We start from the raw sequence: 17,102 nt of genomic DNA, 5'->3' as shown, positions 1-17,102 counted from the left end.
TAGTAGCTCCCTTGTCTTCCTGCTGAGCGCCGATGTGGGGTCCCGTCTGAGAAGCCGGTATGTGCTGTCCACCAGTAATAATCCAACTTTCTTATGGTAATCTGTAGCATTGAGGATTACCGTGGCGTTCCCCTAGTCCGCAGGTAAAACAACTAGATCTTCATCCTTCTGCAACAATTTCAGTCCTTGTCTCTCCTCTCTGCTGATGTTTGACTTAGGCGGCTTGGATGTCGCTAAAATCCGGCTCGTAGCAAGCCTTATGTCATCCGCTGCTTCTTGAGGAAGATGACGAACTGCTTGTTCCACTCCACTAATGATCTCAACCACCGGTAACTTACGTGGAGCTGGGGCAAAGTGCAATCCTTTACTGAGAGCCGAGATGGTAGCTTCATCAAGTTCCTTGTCAGAGAAGTTGATAACAGTGCGGTGAATGCCGTTGGACCCAGTAGTTCCTTGATCACGGTTAAGCCGCTCAAATTTATCGGCCTGTTTCGCCGTAGTCCTGCTTAAATTGGCTCGTTGGTGTGCCGCCAAAGTCATATCCACCCATTCCCAGTCCAATGGTGAGAGGACTTCGGCCAGAAATAAATGGCTACTAAATAACAGGCGAGTGTTCATGTCTAGTTCATACCTGGTATGACGTATCCTCTCCTTCACAATAGCATGGCTGGTCTTTCGTAAAATTCTGTTTACTGCAGCGCTTCTGATGTGGTGTTTGACGACTGCAAACTTCGGTACTACCTCCTTGTCCTTGGTCAATCAGATAGTTTAAATTTGAAACATCTATGTATTTTTGCGAGTTTCATTCCAAGAGACATTTACTGTTTGAAGTTTCTATAAAGAACTACATAATTATGTTTTTCTTTCAGAGTAGTAATCAATTTGCTTCCCTTTGTCCCTGGCACAATTTTCCCTTGAGGAGCTAATGGGAAATCTTTATGTAAAACATGTAATTGTTTTGGATATTCGAGATTTACTTCAATATGTATCCCTCTCGAGAAGTGTTTGACATCTCACTTATTTTTGCAGAATCAAAGTCTTTTGGATCATCCCATTCAAATTCGCCATATTGTTAATATTGATTCATAGCATAGCCATACAGATTGTTTGCATCTAAATATGGCAAATAATTTGTTATCTTTTCGTTATCAAAATCTTTCAAATATTTATTATTGCGTTTTACATATCTCTTCCACATTGTGATGTTCCTCCTCATATACCCATTTCAACCATCAGAATCATATCATAATCATGTAACAACTCAAGCTGTTGTTTAGTCATTTTCAACATTGCATCCCAAGCAAGGCAATCCATTGCAGTATAATACCAAGTTGGATCTAAATCATATGCTTTTATACAAGTTTTTCTAAAATTTTCAAACACTTCAGCTAACAATAGTACATAAGTTTTCAGATACAAATCACGTTATTCACCAGGGTTTTTCATGTCACATTTTTTCCAAATCATTTACGAATGTTTGTAATCTTCATCACTTATGTCACAATCATTCAGTTTATTGTAAAATTCTTCATTTGGTGGTAATTGTGTCTCTTTTAATTTCTTCCAATAATCCATGTAATCATATGGATGTACACTTTTCTGATCACTAGATTAAATATTTGTAATGAGAAAATTTTTTTTGCATTTTTCATTTGATCTCTGTACAAATTTGATGAAATTTTGTCAAGTGACAACTCCATAAATTTAAATGTGGCAATAAATCTCATTTTCAAATTTCTGTACTCTTCCCAAAACTGATGTATCTATTTTCATTGTTTGGGGTTAGGTCTTTCTTCTTATCATAGCCATGTTCTTTCACAAAGAGGAGAGAATCATATCCAGATAAATTATGCAAATAAATAGATACGAAGTCAGGCTGCTTTAGTTTCAACTTACAATTATTGCACAATGGAGCAATGTATTTATCAGTTAGACGATCATGATTATGAAACTGCCTATTATTTCTTGTATTATGACCTTTACACTTTGTACAAACTTAAGATTTGTTCTGTCTTGATTGTTCTTCAGGTGTAAGTGGTTTCATTTCTTCAATTTCAGAATGAATTCTTCCAATCTCTTAAACCTCATGTTTCATGCATTCTATGAATTATTTATGACAATTTGATCCTCTATAAACAACAGGATCTTTATAATGTTTTGATGTAGTGGCATATTCCACTTGTTCCATGCTTCTGATATTTCATTGTGGATGACATTTCTGCATTCGGTTGACAGTAGTCCATCTTCAAAAATAAACTTTCAAAATCGGCATAAATAACAAATGGAAATTTCTGTGTGTACTGATAATTTTTAAAATGTACATATGGTCCTTCGTTTGACATTTTTACTTTAAATGGCTTCTTGATCACACAATTTAATGTGTGCTCATTCAACCTCTACTTGCAGTTGAAATTAAGCAACCACATGTCACAAATAAATTTCTGTTCTTAGTGTTTATTGATTTGACTCAAGACAAGCCAAGATAAATTTTTTGTGTAACAATAATGTGAATTATCTTCTTTCTTGAAATAAAGGAGATTTACATGTTTCTCTCTCTTACGTTTCGTAAATTTTAATGGATACACTTGATATTTTACACGTTTCTCTCTTTTACTTTTCGTGTTTTTTAGTAGATACACTCGACATTTCTTATCAAATGAATAGACGTTGATAAATACATTAATTCTACTCTCTATTTCTGGCATATGATCAACCACTACAGGAAACTCAACATTTTCAAGTTTCTGATCAAGATCAAGACCAACATTTTTGTATCTCATTACTCTTTCAGCATTTTTATCTGCTGGATACAATGCGGATTTTATAGTCCACATAAAACATTTATAATCATCTTTTTTACATTGTTGCAACCTTTTTTGTATGTAATATCTCCAGGTAACTCAGTGTAAGGTGATACCCTCAGTGGAACACATTTGCTTATTGTTAGCCATAAACCAATAAATCTATTTAATGTCCACCCTGATCCTTGTGCTTGAAAATTATGTATTTTCGCTAAAATATATAGGTTTCCACGCTCGAATTTCTTACTAAAATCCTTCTCTGTCATAATGGTGTAGTTTTGTGTTTATGTCCAAATTCTTGAAGTTTATCATCTGTCTGCAAATTGTACTCACAAAATAAATTGAAATTTATCTTCAAACCATGATGTACTCTCATGTTGTCTTTCACTATTTTCAGAATTTTCGTCTAACTGCAGACAAGAAATTATCAGGTTCAAGTGACTCTATACTGTTTTCTAAATCTATAGTTTGAAATCTGTTTGCAAATGGTTTATCAAATATGTAATCTCTAATTGTTTTCCTGTCTCTTGGTTTCTTAAATAAATCAATGTAAAAAGGAAATAATACATCTTTATTGGTTGTAGTCTTATGTTTCAAAAACACGTTTGTAGAAAATCTAAATAATTTTTTCAGTGGTTTATCTTCTTTAGTTTCTTGTTTCGTAAACACATATGTAGAAAATGGAAATATTTTTCAATGGTATATCTTCTTTAGTTAGGAAAACATCATCATTATTAATTTTATGACTGAGTAATTGTTTCCAACGGTTGTCCCTCATGTTAGGTGTAGAATGTCTAAAAATAAATGTAAATAGGTCAGCTTTACATAATTTAATATATCCTCAGAAATTATTTCTTTTGCAACGTTCCCGAAGTTGAGCAACAGTGAATTGATTCATTTGTACATGAAGTTGAGTAGCTATGTATGTTACCATTTTGCTCCTTCTAATTAGAGAGAAAAAAATTCATTAGATTTGCAAAAAACATTTTTTCACAAATCGGTAGTAAGTATAATTATTTAACAGATGGTAAGGATTCTTTTTTAATAGATAATTAATTATGAAGTTCCAGGTGCTTGTACTGGGCTCAGCTCTAAACCATTTTCAGCTGGCGCTGCTTTACCTGTCTTATTCGTTGTGTAATCTAAAGTATACTTCTTTGATTTATTTTTATTGTTATCGTTATGTGAAGGATTTATGTAAAAACAACATAAATCTCTAATCTCATGACAACTTTTACATTTCTTTGTGGATATGGATGCTTGATCAGTGACAGCTTCTTTGTTATTCATTGATAATAATATTTTCGAATGTTCTTCACTTGGGATCCGACATAAATGTTCTTTGTAATAATATTTAGCAACACTTTTTCAGCATATGCCAGGGACTCGGCTTTCTCTAGAATTTTCTACATGATATTTATTTGTACATAGTGTACACATTATTCTGTAGCCATCTTTTGTGTATTTCTGTAAAGTAAAATTATCAATTGACTTCTCAGTACTACAGTATTTGCAAAATTTGGAGTTTACAGAAGACTGATGTTGAACCAGCTCTATTTATATAGACAAGGATTTAGCAGATTTGTGAAAATGTAAAATTTCTAATTTTCAAAATCATTCCGATCATCAGACTCATAATGCAGACTTCCAAATTGTTGAGGTCTGTAATTTATAGGGTCGAGAAACTTATCAATGGAGGTGATTATAGTCCGTGGTATAGAATAAAGGGCAGCCAATATGTTAGCTCTTGTTGGTGTTCTGTTTTTAATAAATATTCTACAAAACGAACAAGTTTCTTCCTCCTTTAACCATTCATCAGTACAACCCTCACGAAAAATATGATTGCTGATTGTCTTGACCAATCGATGATTATTTTCATCACTTAAACAAATAGGACAATCCATGTCTTCAGAATGCTCAAGTAGTTCAGAAGTTTCTTTTGCTCTAGTTACCACTTCATTTAGGTTTCCCATTTATAAAAAATGGTTTTTATTAGATTCCTAAAAAATAAAAATAACAATGTCATCAAGGAATCATTTAGTTATGAGTTCAAAAATACCAGCTGCAAAACAATTTAAAAGATGATTAGAAAATGTGGCAAATACAAACTACATATTTCATCTACTATTTATTTGCGAAACTAATAAAAAATTTTTCTTAATAAATAGACTTGACTGGAGACCTGGCACTGCCTGAACGCTGCTTAAACAGCAAGTGTTTGTGATTATTGATGAGGAAAATAAACCTTGGTTTAAGGCCAAAGATGTTTCTAAAATTTTAGAATATAAAGACACAAAACAGGCAATTACAAAAAATGTGGGTGCAGATGACAGTAAAATGTTTGAAGATTTAAAGGGCAGACACCCTTAAGAGGCAATGAAAAATCTTTAATTTTCATCAATGAACCTGCCCTCTATTCTTTAATTCTAAAATCTAAAAAGACTGAAACCAAACAGTTTAGAAGATGGGTTACTCATGATGTTCTTCCATCAATTAGCAAATATGGTGTATATGAAATCAGATCTTTTCACACAGACCAAATAGAACACAAAGATAATTGTATACAACAACTACAAAAATTGATTCGTTAACCACAGAAACAATTCAATTAAAGAATTATAAAATTAAAAAGAATGATGATAGAATTAGAATAAAAGATGATCACATTCAAAACTTAAGAGAATCGGTTGATACTGCTTCAGAAATAATAAATAAAAGGAATTAAAAAATAAATAATTTATTACCTCATGTTGTTCCTCATATAGGTATAGAAAATTTAAGACCAACATTCGTTCTTTTAAATTTATTCTATGATGAATGTGAATATGTTTATTATGTGATTAGAACTCAGAGGAAAAATTTACAGAAACAGCTATATAGAATTGGAGATCGACATCCTTAATTGTGAAGAACTGTTAAGATTGAATTACAATCCAAATTCAATCAATTTATAGCAAAGGATGAATGAAAACTTAGAAAATGCTCCCTATCATAATTATTTTAATCTTTTGGGTGACTATCAACAAGAAGAGTTGATTACTGATATTAATTATTTGCATGTAACATTCGAGACGTAAGTCAATCACATACATCTTATAAAATAATTTTATCTTTATTTACCCAGGTGTTGTGTGAATTATCAAATGCCAACCATTTCACATATACTTCATCTCCATTCTTTCTCAAACCTTTTTGAAACGTATACATCTGGATGTTTTGTCATCTGCAGTTTTTGTTCATAAAAATTGCCTTTGATATGTTTCAATTTATACATGATTGGATTAGAATGAGTCACATCTACAATTTCAAAAATTTCTGTTGACCAGTTAGCAGTATATCCTCATTCGAAAACACCTTTCAGTTTACTAATTCTCACTGTATCACCTTTTTCAAATTTCACTTTTTCATTAGATACAATAATACCTATCTTATAGTTCTTTTCATTAACTTCTATTGGCTTCATTTTTGGAGTTGAATTTTCTTGTTATTGTATTCATCGATTAGATTTTTAACTAAGTCTAGCCATTTAATTTCCTTGAACAGCAAATTTCTTCCATATCTTTCTTTAAGTGTTCTGTTGAATCGATCAGCAACAGATGCTTTTAATTCAGATAAAGTTGGGTAATGACTGCTGTTGTATTTCTTCATCAGTTCGTGACATTATTTGTTGCAAAATTCTTTACCATTATCTGTTTGTTAATTTTTTGGCTTTGTAACTATGACAATTTTTTCGAACACGTTAACCACATTCTTACCTGTTTTATCTTTAACAGGAACAGCCCATTCAAATTTTGAAAAGACATCATCGATTGTCAGTTAATATTCGTATCCTGGATTTGCATTTAAAATTCCTTTCAGTTGTTTGAGTCCATTTCGACCAGATCAACTTGCCATTGATCATCAATCCCAAAAGAGACTATATATCTTCTTTTAAAATTTTTTCTCATCAGTTTTTGTAATTCATTAATTATTTCTTCACGAATATTATTTAGATCATCACCTCCTACAATTTTTTTTACGAATTTACTCCTTTTACTTTTACATACTGTGCATACTCCTTCAATTCTTTGTCTTCCATTTCCTGTTGTTACTCTGTGTGAATTACATGTGTCTGTAAACTTTTTACACTTCAAACAATAGATGTGATCATCCTTAAGGCCTAATTACGAAGTGTGATTATTCATTTACGTAGATAAAAATTTAAATTATTTCACCAACTACAATTATATTTATATCAGCTGGAACAGTTTTAAGAGAATCTTTCAATCTTACAGTTAGAAAATTGGCTTTGTGTACCATTATAGATTGATTATTATTATTTATTTGATATAGGGTATCAGCCACACTCACAGTGACATCAAAGACATCAAAGTTCAAGTCTCTATTTATGTTCTTACAACAACAATAATTCTTTAAAGTCTTGAATTGTATTCGAAATTGTGCATTTTTTGCTCACCTTCAGTCACAAAAGGAAACTCAATTATCTGTTTATCATATACTTTATCTTTAAGATAACTTATCTCTTTAAAGTATGGGACTATATATTTTGCATATCTATAAAAAGTAGTTCTATTTCTTTTTTGATAAAGTAATTAGGTATTGTGTCTGAATGCTTGTTAAATTTTGTTTCAAACTTCCCTCATTCTGCTTTAATCGTTCATCAAAGTCTTTTGTAGTGACACAGTTAGTGAATTGTGTTGCATATTGAGACTTTGTAATGATATTCGATAAATTATTATCGAAATAGTGTTTGTTCACTGATCCTTTGCATCAAATGGGTCATTTACGTTCGCATGTCTTCTACCTTTAAAGTCAATATAGCCTCTCATTACTTTAAAAATAGCATTAATTCTTTCTTAAACTGTTTAGTTCCATTGGCTATCCTTGGGTCTATTGATGATTGAAACTGCTTAATCATATTTTCTATTTTTCGTTCAATTTCACTTTTGATTATTTCTAGATCGAATGCAGGTGTTCTAAGCCCTTCAGTTTGTTTAGTTTGGCCTATTTTTATTCCAAAAATGTTCATTCATTAAATCTAAAACACCATTAAAATAATAATTCTCGCATAACAATTTTAAAACAAATAGACACAAATGACCACATATTACTTCATCGAAATTTTGTATTTTCCCACTGTTGTAGTATAGATCATTTTCCACCAAATATTTTACTAGTTGTTTGGGTGTATTACCACCAAATGAATGAAAACAAATATTTTGTCGTTACTTTTGTACTAACATGTCGAATGAGTACCAATATTATTAGATGAATCTAAATTTACTGTTCCACATTCAGTTTTTGATGGTATATTTGCTAAATCATCAATCATTAATACACTATGAAAGTGTTTAATTTGCAGTTGGTTTCCACGTTTTTCTATATCAAAGTTAGATAAATGACTAATAAATCTTTCAGTCACATCTTCGCAATTTTTTTTACATTCTGTACTACAGACCCTTTTTTTTCATCACTAACTTATGTCTTTTCTGTTCTTCCAATTCTTTATCACCTTTCTTCTTGTCCATTACTGCTTTTATAATACCAGCTGCTCCACCAGCAAGTGAACCAGTAGTTGCTAGATATGGTAATGCAACCAAAAGTAATGGTATAAATCCACTACATATAGTGGCAGTCCTTTTCCTTCCCTCTTTTTTGTTATATGTTCAATAATATTTTGCACGACAGGAATACCTAATATAACAAGTAAATTTCCACCGATTTTCTAATCTTTTTTCTCTTTGGAACATCAGTAAAAATGGTTCAATCGCATTTAATTGTTCATTATTCAACTTTAATTTAATTGATTTTGGTTTAGTCATGCCACTAGGTAGCAAAGTATAATCGATGGTAAAGTTATTTATTTCTATAGATTAGAAACTAATAGGTTTTCATAATCCCCAACCATTTTCATCCACACCTAAACCCATTCATAATTTTCGTTTTCTATACATTACTCCTCTAACTGCTGTAGTTGCAACTTTTTGTCCTAATGAAGCATCACTTGCATGCATTCTTTCTTTTGCAGCTAACTGAAGTTCTTTATCAGCTTCGTGCCTAGACTCTACATCTGTATGATCTCTGTGTACAATGTCATGTTGTTTACAAGCTGCATCTAGTGGATTTCTTCCTTCATCCCCTCTAACTAATCTTCGTTCTACTTTCGTTCCTGGACCACAATATCGATAACCAGGAATATGCATTTCGAATGGTAATTTTTCAATGAAAGTGTTTACTAATCCTTTTCCATGCTAATCACTTTTCTGAAATGTGTGAGGAAGGCTATTCAAAAATCTAATCAGAAATGAAATTGCTTCTGGATTATCGATTATGAAATCACTACATTTATTTGTTAACATCTGTGCTATAGTAACTGTTTCATTGAGAAAATTTTTATTCCCCACTAGTTCTTCGCCATGAATACTGCTAATTTATCATTTAATTGACGGACATCATTCAACCAAACATATTCAACTGCTTTTTCTGCATATTTTTTAACTAAATCTTCACCTCTTTTTTCAGATGAATTTACTTCTGAAGAATCTGAAGTATCAATAGTTTGTCTTCTTAAGTTTGGAAAATAGTCATCAGCGATCTGCAAGCTTGTAGCTGTGAAAGAGAAGATGTAAAATGTAGACAAAAGGTTTAAGCCTCTTTCGAGATTAGGGCCTAGAACCCAGACTAATGCCGCGTTCCCTTTCACAAAACCCTAGGTTATAACTTAGCTAGCGAGCCAGTACAGCTAAGAGGATGCTTTCACTGAAGTACTGCTGATTAAAAGAGATAATTGATAATCTGAAATTCGAAGTTAATTATTGATTCTGTATGGAAGCATCCTCCTGGAATCTAATTATGAATTTGACGTCCCAGTGTTACACCATAAGTGAGAATCTTTCATATTACTTATCGGAAATAACAAGAAAATATCTAATGAATTTAGCAAGACAATTCTCAACCACCAAAGGAAGGAAATGGAGGACTTTTTGTAATTGGCGAACGTATTCTATAATTAGACTAGCTACAGGACGAATACATTCACTCGCCGGCTGGAGTGGCCGAGCGGTTGTAGGCGCGTAAGTCTGGAACCACGCGACCACTACGGTCGCAGGTTCTAATCCTGCCTCGGGCATGGATGTGTGTGATGTTCATAGGTTATTTAGGTTTAAGTAGTTCTTAGTTCTAGGGGACTGATGACAGCAGAAGTTAAGTCCCATAGTGTTCAGAGCCATTTGAACCACTTGAATACGTTCACTCAGCCAAGGCGCTAAGCTGAGCAGCAGTACGGAAGTTGTTTTTTCGAAGACGCAGCGACGCTAGCTGCTACCTCGTTGACTGGCAGCAAAAACATCTGAACCACAGCCAGTGACTTTGATCTAAAGCATAGTTAGGAATAATATCGAGACTCATCGACTGTAACTCAAATACTATAATTAAAGATCACTGGGAGCTGTCGTAATTACTTTTTCCGTCAAATTGAGAAACTCATTTGACACATGTGATTTCTTTTTTGTTTTCAGCATCACCCGTGGTTATCCTGCAGACTATTATGAACTTACAAACAATTTCTAGTGAAAATATTTTCTTTGGTATTGGCCAGGTTTCAAAATAAGGACCCCAAGTGAGACCAAAAGCTCTCAAAGAAATGAACCTGACGAGTGTATGCAAAGCAAATTCGATTGGTACTTCTGCTAACACGAAGGAAGAAGCAGCTGTCATCAGTGCATGTGAAAAGGAACAGATGATGTCGACAGTACTGTGTGTATTGTCTCAAATTATGTCTTCATTAAGCGAAATTGCCATTCAGTCTGCAATAGTCAAAGTAATAAATAGTATCGCACACATGTATTAAATAAAATTTGATCGATGATACAACTCTTTTAGTGAAAGCGAAATGTTGATGAACGGCCGTGTCAACATGCAGTGTACTTTACATGCAGGAATACCAGAATATCAGTAAGACGTCTGTCAACCTCCGTATGGGATGAACTTTGTATGCAGCGATTCGAAATTGGCTGTGTTTGCTTTACGATTAGTTTCTGATTTTTTATATAGTTCTCTATTTTTGGCTGATTATGACTCAGTCGGTGACTCCAATTTTTATTTCATTTCAACTTCTGAGGACATGCAGAATGACTCAGAACTGCTCTGAAAATAGTGATGTCTAGCTTGCGACAGCTGAAAGACCGTCTTATATCGGCTGACAATCATAACTGGTGGCAATTATGCGCCAAACGCTTCTGATCAACTTCTCGTTCACTGCCGTAATTCTTTGCTTGCTACAGTTGTTGTTTTAAATCTGAGGGCAGGTTCGACAAAATTACTCCATAGAAGTGACTTATGAATTGGCGCCCCCCTTTTCTCTCCTGTATTCTCACATTTGTCAACTTTCGCTACCACCTGCGATATACACAGTATACAAGTGTTACTTTTGGGCGCTGTTACTAATAGCGATAGTCCTGTATAGAAATCTTGCTCTTTTGGCGCCTCTGAAACCTCTCTCTGATTGGCACCCCAAGCGGCAGTTTGCGTTGCATGGGCCTAAAACCGGGCCTGTTATTTCCGTAGATAATTTGCATAACAAATGGTACACTAGCGAAACAATGGTCATTGCAAATGTTATATATGTTAAAAATTGAGAAATTTAAATAGAAATAAAAGGGGAGGGAAAGGAAAGGAATGGGAGGTACTGATGATATCAGCTGCACTGGGGCTCTATGGGTAATCTGCGGCGACGAGTGAAAATGTGTGCGGCCCAGGAATCCAACCCGGTATTTCTTGATTTCGGGTGATTAAGTGGAGCTAGGTGGGAATGTGAGTCGCTGTGGAGCAGCCGATCACAGTGTTTATCACAAATGAACGGACTATCTCGGCCCGTTCCCCAGTGACCCACATTAGCACCAAGCGCATCTATCCGCAGTACCCTTCTACGTCTACGTTTACTAATTTCAGATTCCCAGTGAAAGTCGAAAGTAAACGTTCATTCGCATTGAGGGTTGTGAATTCTTTGCCCATTGAGGCGAATCAATTAATGAATACGTGGTGTCTGTTCAACCACATATTCATATAAGTTAATAAATAATCACTTCACTGCCTCCTATCTTTCATTGTTCGGCATTTTCTAAAAGTTATCACGACTAGCATGAAAGTTCCCCTGAGTATAATACGTTTTTGTCCACTCATTTCCGTCTACACCTCATTTTAGGTTCACTACCTGAAATTCAAAAGTTTATTCCTCTTTACAAATGCTCAAAATACTGCCTTCTCCTCAGTGTTTTACTGTACTGTACAAATGCCTAATGCATTATAATTATTGGAATAGCTCGTTATAAAACTTTTACACAGAAATTTTCAACTTTGACAATGATGAAGATAACAAATAGGAAGTTTCGCTCCAGAAATGACGACGAAAGCAATGTGCGGAAAATATTGTTTAAAACAAGATGAAAGAGCACCTGCTAAGATAGTAGGAGGAATCATCTATGGTACTAGAGAAAGCCATAGAGGGCAAAAGGTTTAGGGGAAAACTGATATTGTAATACGTTCAATGTATAACTGAAACTGTTTAGTGCAGATGGAGAGGTTGGCACAGGAGAGGAAGTCGTGATGAGCTACATCAAATCATTCAGAAGACTAGAGCAAAAGACACTACATTAGAGAATTATGTATATGTTGTCGCTATTTTGAAGTTGTGGGCTTCAGTCCGAAGATTGGTTTGATGGACTTATCTATGTTAATCCAACAAGTGTATTATCTCGATGTAACAGTTCCAACTTCAGCCACTTCAACCTTCTTACCACACTCAAGTATTAGTCTTTTTCTTCTGTTCTTCCTCAACCTCCTTTTGCCCTCCCCCCCCTACACACACCACCATCCATTACCAAGTCATGATTTCTCATACATCCGAACGTCTCCCATCAAACGATACCCACTTTTAGTTAAGTTATAAACTAAATATCTTCTCACCTCGAATCTATTCAGTTGTATCTACCCTTATAATCTTCAGCAGTCTTCTGAAGCATTACATTTCAAACACTTCAGTTTTATTCTTGTCTGAACTACTTACAGCTCACGTTTCAGTTCTGTTCAAGGCTTCCGAAAAGACGTTCCAATATTATAATTTATAATGGATGTAAACTAGTTTCTCATTTTCAAAAACGTTTTTCTTGATATTGCACCCTGCTTTTTCTATCCTTTCTACTTCAGTATCTTCAATTATTTTGCTGCCTAAATAACAAAATTCATCTACTACTTTTAGTGCCCTATTTCCTAATTTCATTCACTTATCATCGCTTGGCTTAATTCGACTACATTTTATCATCCTTGTCCTAATTCTGTTGATCTTTATCTTACCACAGATTCACTTTAACGTTTTGTTCCATTGCTCTTCTAAGGATTTCCTTTAGCAACAGGATGAATTGTTGTTGGCTAAACACAAAGTTTTAATTTCTTTTCCCTCTCAGAGCTTTATATTCCTTCTCAAATTTCTCATTGGTACCCTTCACTGGTAGTTCAATGCACAGACTGAACAACATTGGGATTAGATTGCAGTTTCTCACTGCCTACTCAACAACTGCTACATTTCATGCTATCCAGCCACAGTCTGGTTTATATCCAAGTTTCAAATAAGCTTTCGCTTCTTGTATTTTATGCTGCTAGCTTCAGAACTTCATTGTGTCTTCCAGTCAACATTGTCGTATGTTTTCTCAAAACAAATGAATGCTTCAAACGTAAGTTTACCATTCTTCAACCTACTTTCTACGATAGGGTCAAATGGTACATATGGCTCTAAGCACTAACGGACTTAAGGGGTCCACACCGTAGTTCAGGTCGAAAAAAATCGATTTTCAGTTTTCATCATATTTCGATAGATTAAGGTTTTATTTAAGTACTCTGAAAAGGATTTTGCTGAAAGAAAATTTTTCCAGCATTTATAGAGCATTTTCATACCACGTGTGTTTATGGGCCACACCCACTTTTCTGTCACCCACTTTTCTGCATACATTTTAGATCTTTATATCCCCTACATTCAAACTTCACAGAAGCTCGGTGGGAAGAGCACTTGCCAGCGAAAGCAAAGGTCCGGTGTTCGAGTCTTGGTGAGGCACACAGTTTTAATATTCCAGGAAGTTTCATATCAGCCCACACTCCGCTGTAGAGTGAAAATTTCAATCTAGATACCTCTGCTACCCTAAGAAAATGGAGAGAAGGAAAGGACACTTGGACTATCTCCACTAACCTAAGTCAGCCAACTGCCATCTCCTCCTAGGGATTCGTGGGAGAAGGACTCAGCCTGTACTGGGCTGGTGGAGAGAAGGAGAAGTGTACTTTACTAATTTTGTAACAACTCATTTAGGGATCGAGTATATTTATTACACCAATACAGCCGGCAGCTGGTGGCCGAGTGGTTCTAGGCGCTTCAGTCTGGAACCAAACGACCGCTACAGTCGCAGGTTCGAATCTTGCCTTGGTCATGGATGTGTGTGATGTCTTAGGTTAGTTAGGTTTAAGTTGTTCTAAGTTCTAGGGGACTGATGACCTGGGATATTAAGTCCCATAGTGCTCAGAGCCATTTGAACCATTTTGAACACCAATGCAAAACATGCGCTCTGACATGCTTGGGGTTATGTCACACAGCCGTCAGACATGCGAACCACTACAAGACTCTGCAAACAGAATGGCTAATCGTCAACTGTCGAAATCATGCACCAGTCTTTATGTTAACAATTTGAGCAACTACCGCTTTCCCGTGTGTTCGCCATGAGGTCCAGTGCCCAACCGACCTATTGCACAGTACCACCTCCAGAGCACGCTATCAACCATTTAATCTCTTCTACCGCTTTCTCTCTATCGCCATTCTAACAGGACACCTCTGATGCACAGATACTGACGTCACAGATCGTGCTGTTCCACTGTTCGTGACATGTTTGTGATGCCCATACTGATGTTACACTTCGCGCTGTTCCACCGCTCATGACTTGTGTGTGTAACGTGCATATGGACTTCACAGGGCGTGCTATTCGAAAACTGTTCCACCGCTCCTAAATAATTCAGTACACTGATGTCCGGACACTAAATCAACTTGTAAGCAGTCCAAATAAAGCATAGCACGGCCTACAGACCTCTTCACAAAATAATCCAACAGATCCGCGCAAGCACCACCCACAGCCCCCTGTCCACTGCACCGCACTGGAGGCTACCATAGAAGTGACCCAACTGTCAGCTGATAAGTCACCCACAGCTGCTCGCAATAATAAGGCACTGACATCCTATTCATACTCCACACCTCAGAAATTCCTCTCAAAGTATGTGTTCACCTGGCCACAGTTGCTAACACGACCGGACAAGAGTGTAGACCTATTTATTCAGAGTGCACTCACTCCAGCTATGGACCATGCGCTCATGTGTTTTTCAATGTTGCTGGTCCAGTGGGACCACCATTCACCATTGTTTTCTGAAGAGGAGACTTTCAGTGCTAAAATTATTTTACACAGATCGCTAAATTGCACTCACAGTTTAACCCACAGAACTTGCCTACTGATCATCAAATACATACATACTAGACTCAGAAGAATATTGGAAGCCAAGAACATATTTACCAGTCTAACTACAATTAAATATTATTACGACTGCTGCAACAGTCTGACACCGATCGATGTAGACGTAATTTCTGCCCTTGATGGTTGTGGTTTGGGAACTTATATTCGTACCTATAGCCCGCATAATTTTCCATGTAAAAATACTCTGTCATACCCTCGTGGTTATCTATGTGGTGTGTAAGTAGGCTGTTTATGTTTTCTTTATGTAAGTAGGCTGTTTAGGTTTTTTATTGTAAGTAGGCTGTTTAGGTTTTTTATTGGTAACGCCACCTCTGTATGAAAATCACTGGGTGTGCTGTGTGCAGTCTGTGTCTAGTTTGCATTGTTGTCTGCCATTGTAGTGTTGGGCAGCGGCAGCTGGATGTGGACAGCGCGTAACGTTGTGCAGTTGGAGGTGAGCCGCCAGCAGTGGTGGATGTGGAGAGAGAGATGGCGCAGTTTTGAAATTTGTCATGAACTGCTATATTTATATATGATGATATCAAGGTAAATACATTGTTTGTTCTCTATTAATATCTTTCATTTGCTAACTATCCCTATCAGTAGTTAGTGCCTTCAGTAGTTTGAATCTTTTATTTAGCTGGCAGTAGTGGCGCTCGCTGTATTGCAGTAGCTTGAGTAGCGAAGATTTTTGTGAGGTAAGTGATTTGTGAAAGGTATAGTTTACTGTTAGTCAGGGCCCATTCTTTCGTAGGGATTTTTTGAAAGTCAGATTGCGTTGCGCTAAAAATATTGTGTATTAGGTTAAGCACAGTCATTTGTAATTGTTCAAAAGGGGACGTTTCAGGTGAATCTATAAGTCCCTCACGATAGGACACAAACTCACCTCCTGTAGTCACTGTACAACATATGCCACAGTAATTTTACAATATATATACATTTTACACAAACAGTGCAGTTATCTTTTATATCTGTACAGCACCTGAAAAAATTATGGTATACCTACACTCACACTGGCCATATGTCATAATACTCCTCAGCCCTTGGGAAGTACCATCAGTCTATTATTTCTTTCTGCAGACTTGACATTCAGCAGCAATAAACTATTGTACACTGACCACCATATTGTACCTTGCAAAGTGCCACACAACTATTCTACAAATTCGGGATCGTCACCCCTCAGCACAGACGCATTACTGTTTCTGATCTGAACCTGTTTCCTTGCTTGCTCGCTTTTCTACACAGTTCTCCAGACTCAGGGATTCAAGAACAAATGTATTTTTGCACGGTTGGCCATAATATAATACCATTTTCGCGGTACTTCTCGTTTGCAAGCACTCAGCAGCATTCTACCGACCGCTAGTGCAACATAATTCCCAAGATATAGACTGTAAATTATTTCTCTACAAACCCAAACTTTAGCGAGGTGATCGTGTTGTAAGCCACTGAGTAACTAGAAAAAAAATAGAGGAAACTGATATTTCCACTCTCGAATACCGATGTTGGTGATGTAACAGATTCCAAATCATCCCTATTATTTTCAAGCCAACTAAGACCTTTCCATGTCTAGAGAACAGGCAAACGTCTCTTCCATATGCTAGATGCACACACCACAAAAGATCTTCTCTCAACTAAATAAAGGCGCGAAATGTGCAGAAGCAGTCAACTGAACAATTTACATTGGAGGCAATAGCCCTCGAGAGCAAACGTACCTCCGTACACATTCTTCTCAAATTTCCACTTGATCACGAAAGCTCCCCAACAA

This window comes from Schistocerca serialis, chromosome 3 (genome assembly GCF_023864345.2).
Source record: "Schistocerca serialis cubense isolate TAMUIC-IGC-003099 chromosome 3, iqSchSeri2.2, whole genome shotgun sequence".
Taxonomy (NCBI): Eukaryota; Metazoa; Arthropoda; class Insecta; order Orthoptera; family Acrididae; genus Schistocerca; species Schistocerca serialis.
The sequence above is the reverse complement of the archived record's forward strand: the minus strand, read 5'-3'. Positions refer to the sequence as shown.